Raw genomic sequence first — 16385 nt, forward strand, 5'->3', positions numbered from 1 at the left:
CGTGTTGAAGCTGCATGGGCAGCTGTACCTGTACACGCCGTCCAAGCCCTGTTCGACTCAATGCCCAGGCGTATCAAGGTCGTTATTACGGCCAGAGTTAGTTGTTCTGGGTACTGATTTCTCAGGATCTATGCACCCAAATTGCGTGAAAATGTAATCACATGTCAGCTCTATTATATTTGTTCAATGAATACCCGTTTATGTTCTGCATTTCTTCTTGGTGTAGCAATTTTAATGTCCAGTGGTGTATATACACTGTAACTACCGGTACTGCGAAGTCCATGCCAGAGGACCGTTACATTGTTTCTTTTAGTGAGTTTCTTCCCATTCCAATCGCGTATGGAGGCAGAAAGAGTGACTGCTGAAATGCCTTAGTGCGTGCTCTAATTAAGCTTTTCTTGTCTTGAAGTTCTGTGTGGGGCTGAGAACACCTCCAGGTTCTTCACGAACAGGAAGAAGACTTCAGACATGGCCAACCGATTCAGTTTATATTTGGCAAGTCGCTTGTGTGCAGTCTAAAATGGAAGACATTAAGATATTTTAATTCAACACTTTCCGTTTTTGAAAAATCCACTCCTTGATGTTCAGTACTTGTAATCAACTCAAAATTCACGGAATAGAAAATTGAGCCTTTTACATCAAATATGGGGCCCGCAAAGGCATACTTTTCTAGAAATTGAAGAAACAAACTCCCTTATCTACCCACAAGCTACATGCTGGTGAACGAAGGCCCCGTTGATGTGGCAACCAAGGCATTTCGCAAGGATTCGGAAAACCTGTGTTCGATTCTCAAACGAAATCCGCAATTTTTTTGTTTTTTTTGCATATCGAAAGTAGTAGGAAGAGAAGGTTTAACAGGGTACTTAAATCAATAAGCAATAATAACAAGCTAGACAAATAAATTTCTCTAACGACTTCGACTAATAAAGAATTAAAAATTTAAGCCTCGTTGTATGAAAACAATTTTGAGGAAAGCTGTAGTCACAGATGGCCAACCGTGCGATGCTTTTTTACACGCAGGTGCAGGACACAATTTTATTTTGATACTTCAAGATTCAATGTTTTTCTGGAAACTCAATGGCAATTGCCCAGTCACAAGGGTGTAATGACGATTCATAGCATAATTCACGACCAACAGTCAGCACCAATTTTTCAGGCGATGTTATCGTGTGTCTGGTACGCATCAAAATTAATTCCATAAAACCAAATATTTTAAATGTAAACCAAGTTTGTTTTTCGCCGAATCTTCAGGAGGAACAACATAGTACTGCGAAGATTGTATTCATTAGATGTTCTTGTTGCCTCGAGTATATTCGCTTGGAGTGCTTATATGCCAAGTACCATCCATGTAGTTGGTCGAAGGAAAGTGAGGACATGTAACACAGTGAGTGAAAAAGTTGTTGTAAGGCGGCCAGGTTTAAAATCATAGCTGCGCGGGATTAGCTTAGCGGTCTAGGGCGCTGCACTAATGGACTGTGGGGCTGGTCCCGGCGGAGGTTCGAGTCCTCTCTCGGGCATGGGTGTGTGTATCCTTAGGCTAATTTAGGTTAAGTAGTGTGTAAGATTAGGGACTAATGACCTTAGCAGTTAAGTCCCATAGGATTTCACACACATTTAAACATTTTTGATTAAAATCATATAAATAAATACAGAAAATAAATAAAAAATCGTGTCTGGGCCTTAGTGCTGGATTTTTAAACTTTGTAAGTAGGTCTTAGAGGGACAATTTGCCTTTATCTTCGGCCGTATACCAGTCCAGACTTTTCAGCATTTTCGTACGCACGCCGGTGGGTCAAACTAAAGTCTCGTATTCTGAGATCAGATCGTAAAGCAAATTGTAAGCGGTTTGCTATATAGGGAGACTAAATTTTCCCATTAGCTTGCGAATATGCCTATGTGATCATTCCATTTCATGTCTCTAGAAATTGTTCCACTCTGATGTGTATATGAGCTGACTCCTTGTAATTGTGAATCATTTACATTGAAGGCATAGTTTAAAGTATTTCTTCGGTACATTTAAGGCAAGCTGCCAATCTTTACTCCACTTTGAAATCTTATCAAGATCTGTTGAATATTTCTACACCTTTTATCAGACAACACATCATTACAGACAACTCCGTCTTCTGCGACAAGTCTGGGGTTAGTATTAAAATTGTCTTCCAGGTCACTAACGTACAAAGAACAACAAAGTACCCAACACGCTTCTCTGGGGGGGCCCAGAAGTTATTTATAATATTGTGCTGCTTACTAAGAAATCCTGAAATCAATTACAATTTTTTAAATAGGTAAAGTAATCGTAAATTAGTTAAAATAACCGTTTGTGTGGTACCGAGTCAAATTATTGTGGGCAATCAAAGTATACTGCAGCGACCTGATTTATTTGATCTATGGCTATCAGGATGTCACGTGAGGAAAGTGCAACACGGGTTTCGCGCGATGGATTTTTCGGAATCCATGCTGGTTGATATGGATGTTCTCATACTGATAACTCTATATGTTGAAGCTCAAAATATGTTCTGGAATTCTGTAAGGGGCAATCAGTTCCCGTTCTCAGGGCACACTACCCCTTGCCTACATGACGGTGCTTATATATCCACATCGGAGTCGCGTTGGGTTCCATAGACTCTGCAGTAAGGCTCTCAGACGAAAACTATTTGATTGCCCCTTATACAACAGGTGAACGTCAATAAGACAGGGCCGCGCGGGGTAGCCGAGCTGTCTAGGGCGCCTTGCCACGGTTCGCGCTGCTCCCCACGTCCGAGGTTCGAGTCCTCCCTTGGGCATATGTGTGTGCGTTGTCCTTAGTGTAAGTCAGTTTAAGTTAGATTAAGTAGTGTGTAAGCCTAGGGGACCTCAGCAGTTTGGTCCCATAGAACTTACCACAAATTTTCAATGAGACAGGACTTTAGTTTTGTGGATCGCTTTGATTACCGTGCTTAGAAGTCACTATAGGGGTGTTTTCGCTGCGGTCGGAGTCTCTAAACGTCGTACCAGGTGAATTAGAGCTTTTTACTGTGTCTCCATCACTCAACTGGCTATACTCTTTTCGATACGGAGAAAACAGCGCGCGAGATGCACGGGCAGCTTTCCTCGACATGAGACGAAGTGACGATCCTCACGCCGAGCTGGCGGCACGTAGAGCTGCGTCATCGCCACTTTGCGCACGGAAATAAGGAAACGACAGGAGACCCGGATGTCGATAGCCAGCAGTGTAAACTAAGAACCGGGTGGCGTCGGCGGTGCTCGGCGAGGGTTCGTGCCTCCTCGCTGAAGCCCGCTGCGGCAATTAGCTGATGACCCGGGGTCGGAGGTTGGCGGGGAGCCGCTGCCGCTGACACGTAACGGTTCCCCGGTCCGTATTCCACACACGCAACAAAATCACAACCGCTAGCCTGTAGTTTCGGCAGGTAGCTCCTCAGCGAGTTTGCTATAAGGGCCTTCCTCCGCCGTCTTACGGGTATAGTGGTGTAGCGGGAATACACAAAAATACACACAGACGACGAACAAAAAACATTGCCTATTAAAATATCATTCCAATTTGATAATATAAGGTAATATTCTGTTTCGTTCACACGTTTAAGTGATCAGATTTCTCACATGACATCCTTAAAACCGTGGATCAAGGCAGTTCCGTGAATGTAGTATTCACTGACTTCCGATCAGCATTCGGAGTTTCAGCAACTTTTACTATCAAAAGCACGATTATATGGGCTATCATTTTCTGATTGAGTTGGGATTTCCTGGTAGGCAGGACGCAGTGTTATCCGGGAGAGTCATCGGCCGAAGTAGCAATAATTTCAGATGTCCAAGGAAGTTTGTTAGGACTTCTGTCCATGTTGTATATAAATGTCCGGAAGGAGGCTGTTAGTAGCGACATAAGGCTTTTCGCAGCCCCTCCTGCCAGATGTTCGAGTCCTCCCTCGGACATGGGTGTGTGTGTTGGTCTTAGCATAAATTAGTTTGTGTAGTATGTAATTCTAGAGACCGATGACCTCAGCAGTTTGGTCCTTTAGGATTTCGCATTCGCTTTTCGCAGATCATCCAGTTACCCATAACGAAGTATAGTCTGAAAAAAGCTGCAGATAACTTCAATCAGATCTTCATAAGATTTGAAAGTGATGGAAATGGCAACTTGCTTTGGAGGTACATAAATGTAAAATTATTAATTTCACAAATCGAATAAAAGGTATAGTATCCTACCACTACAGTAACACTGGTACATAGCTAGAATAAGTCGACATGCAAATAACTAGATGTAACAGTTTATAATGATGTGAAGTCGAACGAAGACACAAGCTCAGTCATACATTAAACGGTGGTAGACCGCGATTCATTAATAGAATACCAGGGAAATACAATCGGTATGCAAAAGACATTGCTTAAAAAACACTTCTGAATATTGTTTCTGCACTTACCAAATAGAACTAACACGGTAAATTGAACGTATACAAAGAAGTGTATCACGAGAGAGCCTCACGCACATGTTGAAAAATCTTGATTGGCAAACGGTGAAGTACCCCGTAAAAGTCTACTTACCATTCATAAGATTGGTACTGGGTTCAAACAGTCTCTCTCCAGTAGTCAGCACCAACTGCACCATCTTTGGATTGGACAATCCATAATTTTGAAGGGAAACAACGAATTTTCTCACGCCGGCATGTGTAGACAGAAAAGCAAACTTCATGCTTAAGCACCCTCAGTGGAAAGCTTTGGTGACTTGGGGCACTGTGCCTGAGGCACAATAAGGATTTTGGGAAACAGGACTATTTCCAAAATAACTCGCTACCACCCAGGAGGCACAGGTTTCTATGCTATTGAGACACTGGAAAAAGCCTTCTCTGCCGAAACCTCCAACACACTCTTTTCTGAATAGAATAAATGTACCAAGCTCACCCAATTAATTGTCGTATAATCTTCACAGAGCTGAAACAAAATCTCAAAGTGACATGTGACACTCATTACACATTTATTGCGAGTGCCTTCAGCCCAATACTGATTTAGAGAATCAAAACAAAATTTGCTGCCAGATGTGCTATGGATGACTGTGACAGTAAAGTAGGCCGATTATGGTAGGGTCTCTCTCGTCGTAGCAAAATAATTAATTAATAATACTGTAATTGCATTTTTATTTAGTTCCTCTGTTGGATCTCACTAGGGCAAGGACAGTATTTTTATCGCTTTAAGATATAATTAACTCATACATAGTTTTACGTTATGGATGGTGAACATTAATAAAACCGACAGGCCCAAAGGACAGATTTGTGACTGGAAATGAAGGATAAAAGGCCTTTTGAATACGTGTACGGAAATGCATCTTTGCCACTGTAGTTGTCGCTGACGAATGAAGTTCCACTGACCAAGTGCCGTGAGTATCTGGTGTGCTGCAGACTGTGTGATTGACGCAGAGTACTATAAGCACCAAAATGGTGCGGTATTCATGTCGGGGACAAGCCGAGATGGTGTTCTTGTACGACCAAGCAGATAGCAACGGTAGAGAGGCAGCACAGCTATACAAAAACAAATGCCCTCACACACACCAGCATCACACAACATTTCCAGCCCTTTTCGGGTACTTGTAAGATCATGGGTCCTTTCAGACAGACTTACGTTCAGCAAGGCCGTGGACTGTGAGTACACCAGATTTGGAGGACCTGGTTCTGCCTAACGACCGTTTACATTTGCTTGACCATAATAAACACCATCTCGGCTTCTTTCCGACGTGGATATTGGACCATTCTGCTGCTTACAGTATGCTGCGTCTATCACACAGCCTGCAACACACAACGAACACATGGCACGTGGTTAGAGGAACTTACATTCGTCAGCGCTATCTACCGAGGCAGGATTACTCATTTAATTATTACCTTTTATATGCTTCTGACTTCAGTCAGTTACGGACACTATATCTGAAAACATCAACTGATGAGACAAAGCGCTTTGACCACTGTCCACCGCGAGACTCAACGCCGGCTGTTGGTTTCGTGTGTACGTGACACGTTAAGGACACTACAAATGTGAGCAGCGCAGAGACGAGTGGGCAATCATTCTAGCGAAAATGCGGGCTCCAAATGGGGAAATCCACTGGTATAAGAGACTGACAGAGAACATATTGTTATGGCCTGGGGCATGGGAAGGAGCATCTCAGAATCGGTGAAGCCAGTCGGCTGTTTGTGTGCTGTTGTCTCGAGCTTCTACTATAAGTGGCTGAAGGACGGTCAAACCACATTTTTTGAATATGGGTCTCCGCAGCAGACGACCTGTACATGTTCCCATATTAGCACAGTATCATTGTCATCTAAGACTGCAGTGGGAACAGGATCCTCGACACAGGACAGTGGATCAATCGAAACGTGTCATATGACAGGATGAAACAGGCGTCTAGTTACACAATATCTACAGTGGCGTCCAGATACCCCGTTATCCAGGCGAACTGTTACTCCAAACATACACAGCACCATATGTGCAGGCCAGTGGGGATACTGTTATGAATTCTCCTTACTTGGGCCCGCATCTCGTGGTCGTGCGGTAGCGTTCTCGCATCCCACGCCCGGGTTCCCGGGTTCGATTCCCGGCGGGGTCAGGGATTTTCTCTGCCTCGTGATGGCTGGGTGTTGTGTGATGTCCTTAGGTTAGTTCGGTTTAAGTAGTTCTAAGTTCTAGGGGACTGATGACCTAAGATGTTAAGTCCCATAGTGCTCAGAGCCATTTGCACCATTTTTTGATACTGTTATGCTAGGGGGATATTCGCCTGGGCTTTTTGGAGCCTGTAGTGGTAACTGAAGGCACCATGCTGCTGTGGACTTCGCGGACATTATTTCGGCCCACCTACACCCCTTCATTCTTACTGTCTTCTGCTATAGCGACGGCATCTTCGTTTCACGAATCCATAACCGTACTACAGTGGTTTGAACAGCGCCATAGTGAATGCACGTTGATGTCTTGGCCACAAAATTCTCCTGATCTGAACACGATGGGACACAATCTGAACGCTATCACGCGCCAGCTCAACCCCGCAAACCGCCGGCTCTTAATTTATGGGAATTGTGTGACCTGTGCGTAAGCATATGGTGCCAGATACCTGTAGAAACCTGTCAAGGACTTATCTAATTTATGCAATACAGGAACTCTGAGGTATTGTGTTCCAGTGGTGCAACACCACTTTATTAAACGGTCGCAGTCATTTGTACTCTTGTACTTTACTTGAAGAATGTAACTACCAGAATTAATTAGCAGACCGTAAGGTCATCTCTTAGTAGCAGAAAACAGTAATGTAAACTGATCTACACCGAACTGCTGATAGAATATTACTGAAAAGGGGCAATGTTTTATGTAAGGCTTTACAGACAGGTAATCTGTATGTGATGCAGGCCAGAAATGGTACGTTACATAGCTATAAAAATCATTGGTCTCAAATACATGTGATGGCAGTGAAGCCTTATTTCCTGCTCATCCCTATGGCAACAGATTACGTTACTGTATACTGTAGATGTACAGTTGCATCGATAGGGTGTAGAGATTCAGTTGGACATGAATCCCAGGACACGCCTGCGATTCTATAATGCCACCTTGTATTGCTGATCTCAAAAATGAACTTACCATAGATTCATCAAATTTTCCAACGTCACAGGAGATAATAAACAAAGCAAACACCGCCAAAATGCTTCGCACTGTCAATGGTGAATCTTTGGAGTGTTTAACATTCAAGCATTACATTGGATGCTATCTAATTGGAGGCCATTTCCGTTAAGAGTGCCATAAAAACAAGGATCACGAACGACTGTACTCGCCACAAGAACTAACAGAATACATTGAGGTGGTAAAAGTTGTGGGATATCTCCTAATATCGTGTCGGACCACATTTGCCGCCGTAGTGCAGCAGCTCGACATGACATGGACTCAACAGTCGTTGGAAGTCTCCCACAGAAATAATGAGATATGCTGTCTCTATAGCCGTCCCTGATTGCAGATGTATTGACGATGCAGGTTTCGTGCATTAACTGACCTCACGATTAAGTTCAAATGGTTCAAAATGGCTCTGAGCACTATGGGACCTAACTTCTGCGGTCATCAGTTCTCTAGAACTTAGAACTACTTAAACCTAACTAACCTAAGGACATCACAAATATCCATGCCCGAGGCAGAATTCGAACCTGCGACGGTAGCGGTCGCGCGGTTCCAGACTGTAGCGCCTAGAAGTCCCACAAATATTCGAGGGGATTCATTCCAGGCCATCTGACTGTCCAAATCATTCGCTCGTATTGCCCTGAATGTGCTTCAAACCAATCGCGAACAACTGTGGTCCAGTGACATGACGCGTTATAATCCACAAAAATTCCATTGTTGTTTGGGAACATGAAGTCCAGGAATTGCTGCAAATGGTCTCGAAGTAACCGAACAAACAGTTTACTGTCAATGATCGGTTCAGTTTGACCAGAGGACCTAGTCCATTCCCTACCATCAGTTCTTACCAAGTGAACTCGGGACTCATCTGACCAGATCAGAGTTTTCCAGTTGTATAGGGTCTAACCAATATGATCGCGAGTCCAGGAGAGGCGCTGCAGGCGATGTCGTGCTGTTAGCAATTGCAGTCGCATCGGTCGTCTGCTGTCATATCCCATTCAGCCCAAATTCACTGTCCTAATGGATACGTTCGTTGTAGGTCGCACATTGGTTATTTCACGCAGTGTTCCTTGTCTATTAGTACTGACAACTCTACGCAAATGCCACTGCTCTCGGTCGTTATGTGAAGGCGTCATCCACTGCTTGTCCGTGGTGAGTGGTAATGTCTGAAATGTGGTATCCTAGGATCCCTCTTGACACTGTGAATCTCTAAATATTGAATTCTCTAACGATTTCTGAAATGGAATGTCCCATATTTCCAGTTGAACCTACCATTCCGCTTTTAAAGTCTGTTAATTCCCGTTGAACGATCATAATTGTATCGCAACCTTTTCACAGGAATGATATGAGTACAAACGACAGCACCGCCAAGACACGATCCTATTTACCTTCTGTATGCGATGTTACCGTCATCTGTATATGTTATATCACTATCCCATGACTTCTGTCGCCTCAGTGTATTTCAATTTTAAACGGTTTTTCTGACTTAATTTACTTAAAACCGCTTTTGAAATCGTATCGCACTAATGACTCGTCGTGATCTGTTGTTCTGCAACCAAACAACAGTAAAGTCTTATTTGAAGAAGGAACGTTGATGATGCCTATTGCTCGCCGATTGAAAAGGGTCGTAATAATAGGTCGGCCGTTGTTTTACGAGTCCCTTACGTTTACATGCTTGGGCTTGCGCGTTTTTAGATGTGTGTGTGTGTGTGTGTGTGTGTGTGTGTGTGTGTGTGTATGGCAGAGAGAGAGAGAGAGAGAGAGAAAGGAGGAGGAGGCTACCGTATGAGTGAGGTAAAGCAGATTAACTGCAGATAACAAAAACTGCAATTCCAATTCCCGAATCGGCCCTACCTACTGTGTCATCGATCATCGAGCATATTTAACAACAGATATGAGAAGATGCCAACGAATAATAAAACCTGCACCTGTCGACAGACCTACAGACAGACAAGTATCTCAGATTTTTACAATTTCCGTCACTGGCGTGCATGAACATTTTACGTATATAGACGGTGGCATTTTGTGTTTGTGTTCAGAGCAGTGTTATGTATACAGTTGCAGATTACATATTCGATAACTCTACTCATTCTTTTCATTTTTTAATAACACTGCCCGACAAAAAAGTGACGCACTTAGAAAACATGGTGGTTTTCTCGACACATTGTCGAGTATGCAAATGATAAGAGTTGCAATTCTGTGTGAGATGTAGAAAATGTACAAAAGTGCATTAATCCTGTTCGTGTCTAGCGTTGTTACCTGGCCTATTGGGGTATGTAATGGGTATTAACAACGTCGTATATAGAGTGATCACTTTGAAGAACACGTACGCGTTTGACATAACGTTATCAGCACCTGACGGATTTTGAAGGGGCCTTGTTGTTGCTCCTAATTTGACTCTCTGGTCGAATCTGGCACTATCAGTATTTGTGGGGCATCCGGACGTAACAGTGTCCCGCTGCTGTTCAGTGTGCCAAGCTCACCGTAGCCCCTTCACATCTGCAACTCTCACCCGAGAAGAAGTAATAGATTCTTTGCAACATTCTGTGTCATCTCTCACCGTTCGTCAGACACTAACAGCAGCCAGACTAGTGAATAACCGTGTCAAGGTGGGCTTTTGTTATCATCACAACACAAGCAGCTGTATTTGGTGTGGTGCAGTAAAGAGGAAGCGTGGACTGCTGATGTGTTGCATTACACTGTGTTCAGCCATGAATCACGGTGTCAGCCTCTCGGATGACCATTTTCGGCTTATAGGGTGGCGACCTATGGAAAGGGTCCCATTTTTGTAGTGTTTTGTGGAGGCACAGTGCCGTTACCAATGGCGTCGTGATCTAGAGAGCCTCGAAACGTGGTGCGTCGGCGGGATGATTACCTCAATGCTCACACCCATTTCGCCTGATTTCCATACCTATTCTGCACTGTACTGTCTTCAAAGGGATACTTTCCGATTCCCCTTATAGAAGCGATGGAGAACCTCCAGTCGATAATGGCACTTTTAGTCCAGGGTTCATTTAATAAGTTCGGGGATGTTACGGAGATAGTAAAATTCAGTGGAAGACAGTACTATAGAGACGCTGTTTATCACGGAGGAGAGGTTTATTAGTGAAATTACGGGAGTGTGCGTTTTACGAAAAGCCAGGAAACTTGTTAATGTCTTCAACATCTTGTTTCCCCCTCACACTTTTTGAATTAAACAGGATAGTGGGCAAATGATAGTGGTACCAGAAGTATCCTCCGCGATACACTGTAAGTTGGCTTCCACAGTATACTGTGTGGCGTTGCTAAATGGGAAAAAACTGCAGGAAACGGCTCCTCAAACGATAAGGACCAAAACACGTCTTATGGACATATGGCCGTAGATGTGTCCCAAGGGAGATAAACCCACTTAATGGCAGAGTTGAACGCTCTTTGAGAGTGATCCCTGGTATTAGCGCCTTTCTGGTGACTCTCGAGCATGGGAAAAGCAAGTGATGAGCAACATTGTCCAGTATCAGCACCACTAACAACGCTTGGAGGCCTTCCCACCTACGGACATGTCTCTGTGGCGACAGTTTTGTCGCTCAAAATGGCTCCGAGCACTATGCGACATAACTTCTGAGGTCATCAGTCGCCTAGAACTCAGAACTAATTAAACCTAACTATCCTAATGGCATCACACACATCCATGCCCGAGGCAGGATTCGAACCTGCGACGGTAGCGGTCGCTCGGCTCCAGACTGTAGCGCCCAGAACCGCACGGCCACTTCGGCCCGCGTTTTGTCGCTGATTTGTTGCAAAGGCCTCCACGGTGCCAGTATTTCTGCCATCCATCCTACTCACAGATGAGGCTACTTTTACGAAGTGCACCTGTGGGCTACAGAGAATACCATACCATCACCACTGGTTCACAAACATCGTTTGAGCACAGATAATTGTCGACCGCCTCGTGGGGCCAGTTATCCTTCCACAACGCCTCAAAAGCGATTCATGTGTACAGTTCCAATGGGTAATCCTGCTGGAAGACGTGCCTTGGGTGGTACAAAGTATAATAAGGCTGCCGCATGATGGTTCTCCAGCTCAGCGCCTTCTTGAGTATGGAACTGAAACACTAATGTAGATAAAACATTTACGCTTGCCTAATGTGTTTCTAATGATTGAATCCTACACTGTCAAAGATCTTTTACCTCCACATTCAAGTGGATGTACCTTTCTTCGAACGTATTTCCGGCATATGCCCAGACGATCTTTTTTCGTCCTTGCTCTCTCACGGATTTTTTCTTGCAGTTTGCCGTATGTAGCAAACTGGAGATGTAGCCCGGAACTCTATCTCATTTAGGTTTAATTAGTAGTTTACTGAGTACATTCTGCTCACAGCGCATGCTCACAGAGGCGTTTTAAATAATTTGGCGGTATTAAGACCGTCATAGGGAGCAAGTGTTGGTGAAAGGTGGGCTCATGGAGGCGTGTTTGTTGTGCCACTGGAAAAAACTCGCAGGCGAGCTTCTGAACAAAATACCTAACAACTGGATATGGCCCATCATTTACATACAGACGAGCCAAAAAGCTGGTCATGATGAAGGGGACGGCTGTTGTAGAAAATGGCTCCCGAGGCTACGAGACCTTTTATGACCCCTGTGTGCCCCAGACTCTTAGCTTCGCATCTTCTCGCTGTATGTGACCTATCTGGGTAGCAAATATCGGCCTGTGGCAGAAACAGCCGAAAATCACATGTGGTTCCTATCGACTCTGGCTCAATATTTTAACAAACATTGTCAGAGGTTTCCTTCCCACGAGCTCATAGAGAAAGCCTTTCAGTACCACATTAGGGATATTTGCGGTTTAGTCAATACTCTTATAGATTTTAAAAGAAGTATTTGTCAGTCAGTATGTTGTAACTACTTTCGTCATTTTCCCTAAATAAGTTGGCACTCATTATAAGATCGTCCTCACAAAAAGATGTCTCACAGAGGGATGAATGTATTGACAGTAGTAGAGATCATTCAAATTCAAATGGTTTAAATGGCTCTGAGCACTATGGGACTTAACATCTCAGGTCATCAGTCCCCTAGAACTTAGAACTACTTAAACCTAACTAAACTAAGGACATCACACACATCCATGCCCGAGGCAGGATTCGAACCTGCGACCGTAGCGGTCGCGCGGTTTCAGACTGAAGCGCCTAGAACCGCTCGGCCATCAGCGGCCGGCCTGTAGAGATCATTTTCGAAATAATAAACAATTACTTACCTTTTCCCCATTTGTCTCGTTGTTATTTGACTGCTCTTTATAGTATATCAAATCTTGTCTGTGTCACATGAAATACTGTGATAAATGCTTGTTTATGCACGGAAATATATTATTGGATTTATGTTGTTATCGGTGACAATGGATATCAAAGTAACAGCCTTCTCCTCTTCAGTATCTTTAATGGTCTCTCAGAACCAAACGTCTACAGGTTACGTACAATTAATTACAAACAGCGCGAAATCTCCTCAGTCTGTGAAGAAACCTGATAAAGATTCAGGTGTAGCCCAAGACACTGGCTTAAGTACGATGATCAGGATCTACGGCACCAAAGCCTGCAGTCTGTTTTTTAGTCACTTTCTAGATCATTTTCTACCATACTAGCTTCTATTATGGAGAGCAGAAACGAATAATTATGAACTCATATTACTTATAATTTTGTTTGCTTGTCCAGCTTCCGTATTCGCTATTATATATCAGTAACTTTTTTTCGTGTTAAACGTACTGCAATTTAGTATTGATTAACAGCTTTTCTTTATAAATTTTGTGTACAATGTTCCTACGGTATTTATTCCTCTTTTTTACATGTTTTGTAGTCGATTTGATATTCCATCGTTATTAGCAGATGCTTAAGTCGAAAATCTTTATTCGAATTTTCATTCTTTGTGGTTTTTCGACTTTTAGGAAACCGCTTTTCCTTCCTGCCACATTTGCATTGTTCTGCTGGACATCTGTCTGAGGCTTTCTGTAGAAGTGCGAGTCACATATTATTGGTAGGTGGTGACGTTAATGTGAAGACAAAGGATATCAGTAACCAGTTCCTTAAGTATCTCATTACTGTCTACTCAGTGACAGGAATTCCGTGTTCTGGCTTACAAGCTCCGACGAATTACACCTAAAACAGAATGTACATGAGTCACTGTTAGAAGAAGACGTTTTAGCCTTTATGGTTAAATTTCAATGAAGTTTGCTCCTCGCAGAAAGCTTTGACCATAGTAATAATTAACGTTCACACCAACAAGTGCGTTGCAAATACGAGCGGGCCTTTGTAATACGGTAAGTCGTAATTGTCACTATGTTGATAAATAATGAATGTTTCGAAGGAGAGTTGGGAATTTTCAGTAGGTCAGTAGCAACAACATCGAGAAGAGGAAAGGCTATGGGACCTGACCGGATACCAGTTCGGTTCAACCAAGTGTATGCGAAAGAACATGCTCGTCTCCTCACAGCGGTACACCGTAGATTTCTTGTGGAGTGAAGCTTTCATTATGATTGGAAAAAACATAGCTTATCCCCGTTTTCAAGAAGGGTGGTCGCACAGACGCACGAAACCACAAGCCTGAATTTCTGATATCGTTCTGTAGTAGAACTGTGGTACACGTTTTATGCTCGCCTATTACACTTTTCCTGGAGACCGATAACATCCTCTATAGGCATCAACATGACTCCCGAAAACGACGATGGTGAGAAACCCAGCTCGCTCTCTTTCGTCCACGAGACCCGGAAAACAGAAGCTATAAGCACCCAGATACATGCTGTGCTCTTTGACTTCTGGAAGGCGTTCAATAGAGCTACATACAAAATATACGAGCATACGGAAGATCAGACCAACATTGTGACTAGACTGAAGGGTTTCTAGCAAACAGAACGCAGCATGTCATTCTGAACAGAGAGAAGTCTCCAGCCGTAATAGTAACTTCGGTTGCCCACCAGACAGTGTAATATGACCATTAATTTTCATAATGTATATAAATGTCCTAATAGATTACGTCGGAAGTTCCATAATGCTTTTGGTTAATGATGCTGCTGTATACGGAAGAGTCGCAAAGCTATAAAATTGTAGCGAAATGCAGGAAGACGTGCAGAGAATCAGTGCTTCGCACAGGGTGTGGAAATTGACCCGTAACATAAACAATTGAGGAATATTGGGAATACATAGACAGAAAGAATCATTACTGTATGATTACACGATTGCAGAAGAGTCAGTGGAACCCATTACTTCCATAAAATATCTACAGGTATGCGTACGGAGCAATTTGAAGTGCAACAACGACACAAAATTAATAGCAGATAAGGTTGATTGCAGACTGATTAATTGGAAGAATTCTCAGAAAATCTAATAAATCAACAAAGGAAATAGCTTACAAAACACTCGTCCGACAAATATTTGAATACTGCTCATCAGTCAGGGATCCATATGAGTCAGGATGGATCGACGAAATAGAGAAGTTCCGAAGAAGACTAGCACGTTTCGTTACGAGTTTATTTCGTAAGTTCGAAATCGTCTTGACCATGTTCCAGTGGATAATGCTGAGAGAGAGGCGTTCTGTATACTACTCTGCCTAGTGGTAAAGTTCCGAGTGCTTATGCTCCTCCCAGTATATTGCTTCCTCCTAGGTATATCTCACGAAAAGACAATGAAGATTAAATTATAAAGATGCAAGCCGACAATGTGGCTTACCAACAATCTTTCTTTTCGGGAACCATTCGCGATTGGGACAGGGAAAACGGACAGTGACACTGGTACATAAAGTACCCTCCGCCACACACCGTAAGGTGGCTTACGGAGTGTAGATGAGGATGTAAAATTTTTTAATAATAGCTGGCTGTTGATTTTTACTTTACACATACAATGCGCAAACAGTTTTAAAAAAATACGGAACAAGAGTATTCGGTGGGGTACAGGAGAAACATTTAAGTCTACAACAACATGACGTATGCATTTCTTTCATTATGGTGAAAATAATATTGAGTTCACATGCACACGATTTTTGGGTATTCAGTTTTCACTTGCCACAGAAAGTTTAATGGATTCGGCATACACATCCCATTCTCAAACACCCAATAGGCTAGGTGGCGGGCTCGGCATACCTTTATTGATGTCGTGGAACATTACTTTGAGGGCGTTTGAGAACAGGATTGGATACCCGAAATGGTTAAAGTAGCTGTTGAAAGAATAAATTTAAAGTTCAATAAAGATACTGATGGCATAAAGGTATCAGGAGGCTTGTAGCGTGAAAGATTATATAATGGGTGCCAATGTATTTAGGCTAAACGAAGAAATTCGTTGTAACCTACTGAATGACAAATGGCTCTGAGCACTATGGGACTTTACAGCTATGGTCATCAGCCCCCTAGAACTTAGAACTACTTAAACCTAACTAACCTAAGGACATCACACAACACCCAGTGATCACGAGGCAGAGAAAATCCGTGACCCCGCCGGGAATCGAACCCGGGAACGCGGGCGTGGAAAGCGAGAACGCTACCGCACGACCACGAGCTGCGGACGCTGAATGACAAATACTTTTGAAATCTATGAGAGTATTCACTAACCCGCAAATGTCCAGACTGTGACACTGAAAGGCTTTCTCTATCAGCTCATAGTACGGAAGCCTCTAACAACGTTTGTTAAAATATCAATTCGGTGTCAATGGGAACAACATACGATTTTCGGGTGTTTGTGCCTAGAACCGATAATTTGCTGCATAGGTAGGTCACGTACAGAGATTAGATGCAAAGGTAAGTGTTATGTATGA

The sequence above is a fragment of the Schistocerca americana genome, chromosome X (assembly GCF_021461395.2).
Source record: "Schistocerca americana isolate TAMUIC-IGC-003095 chromosome X, iqSchAmer2.1, whole genome shotgun sequence".
Taxonomy (NCBI): Eukaryota; Metazoa; Arthropoda; class Insecta; order Orthoptera; family Acrididae; genus Schistocerca; species Schistocerca americana.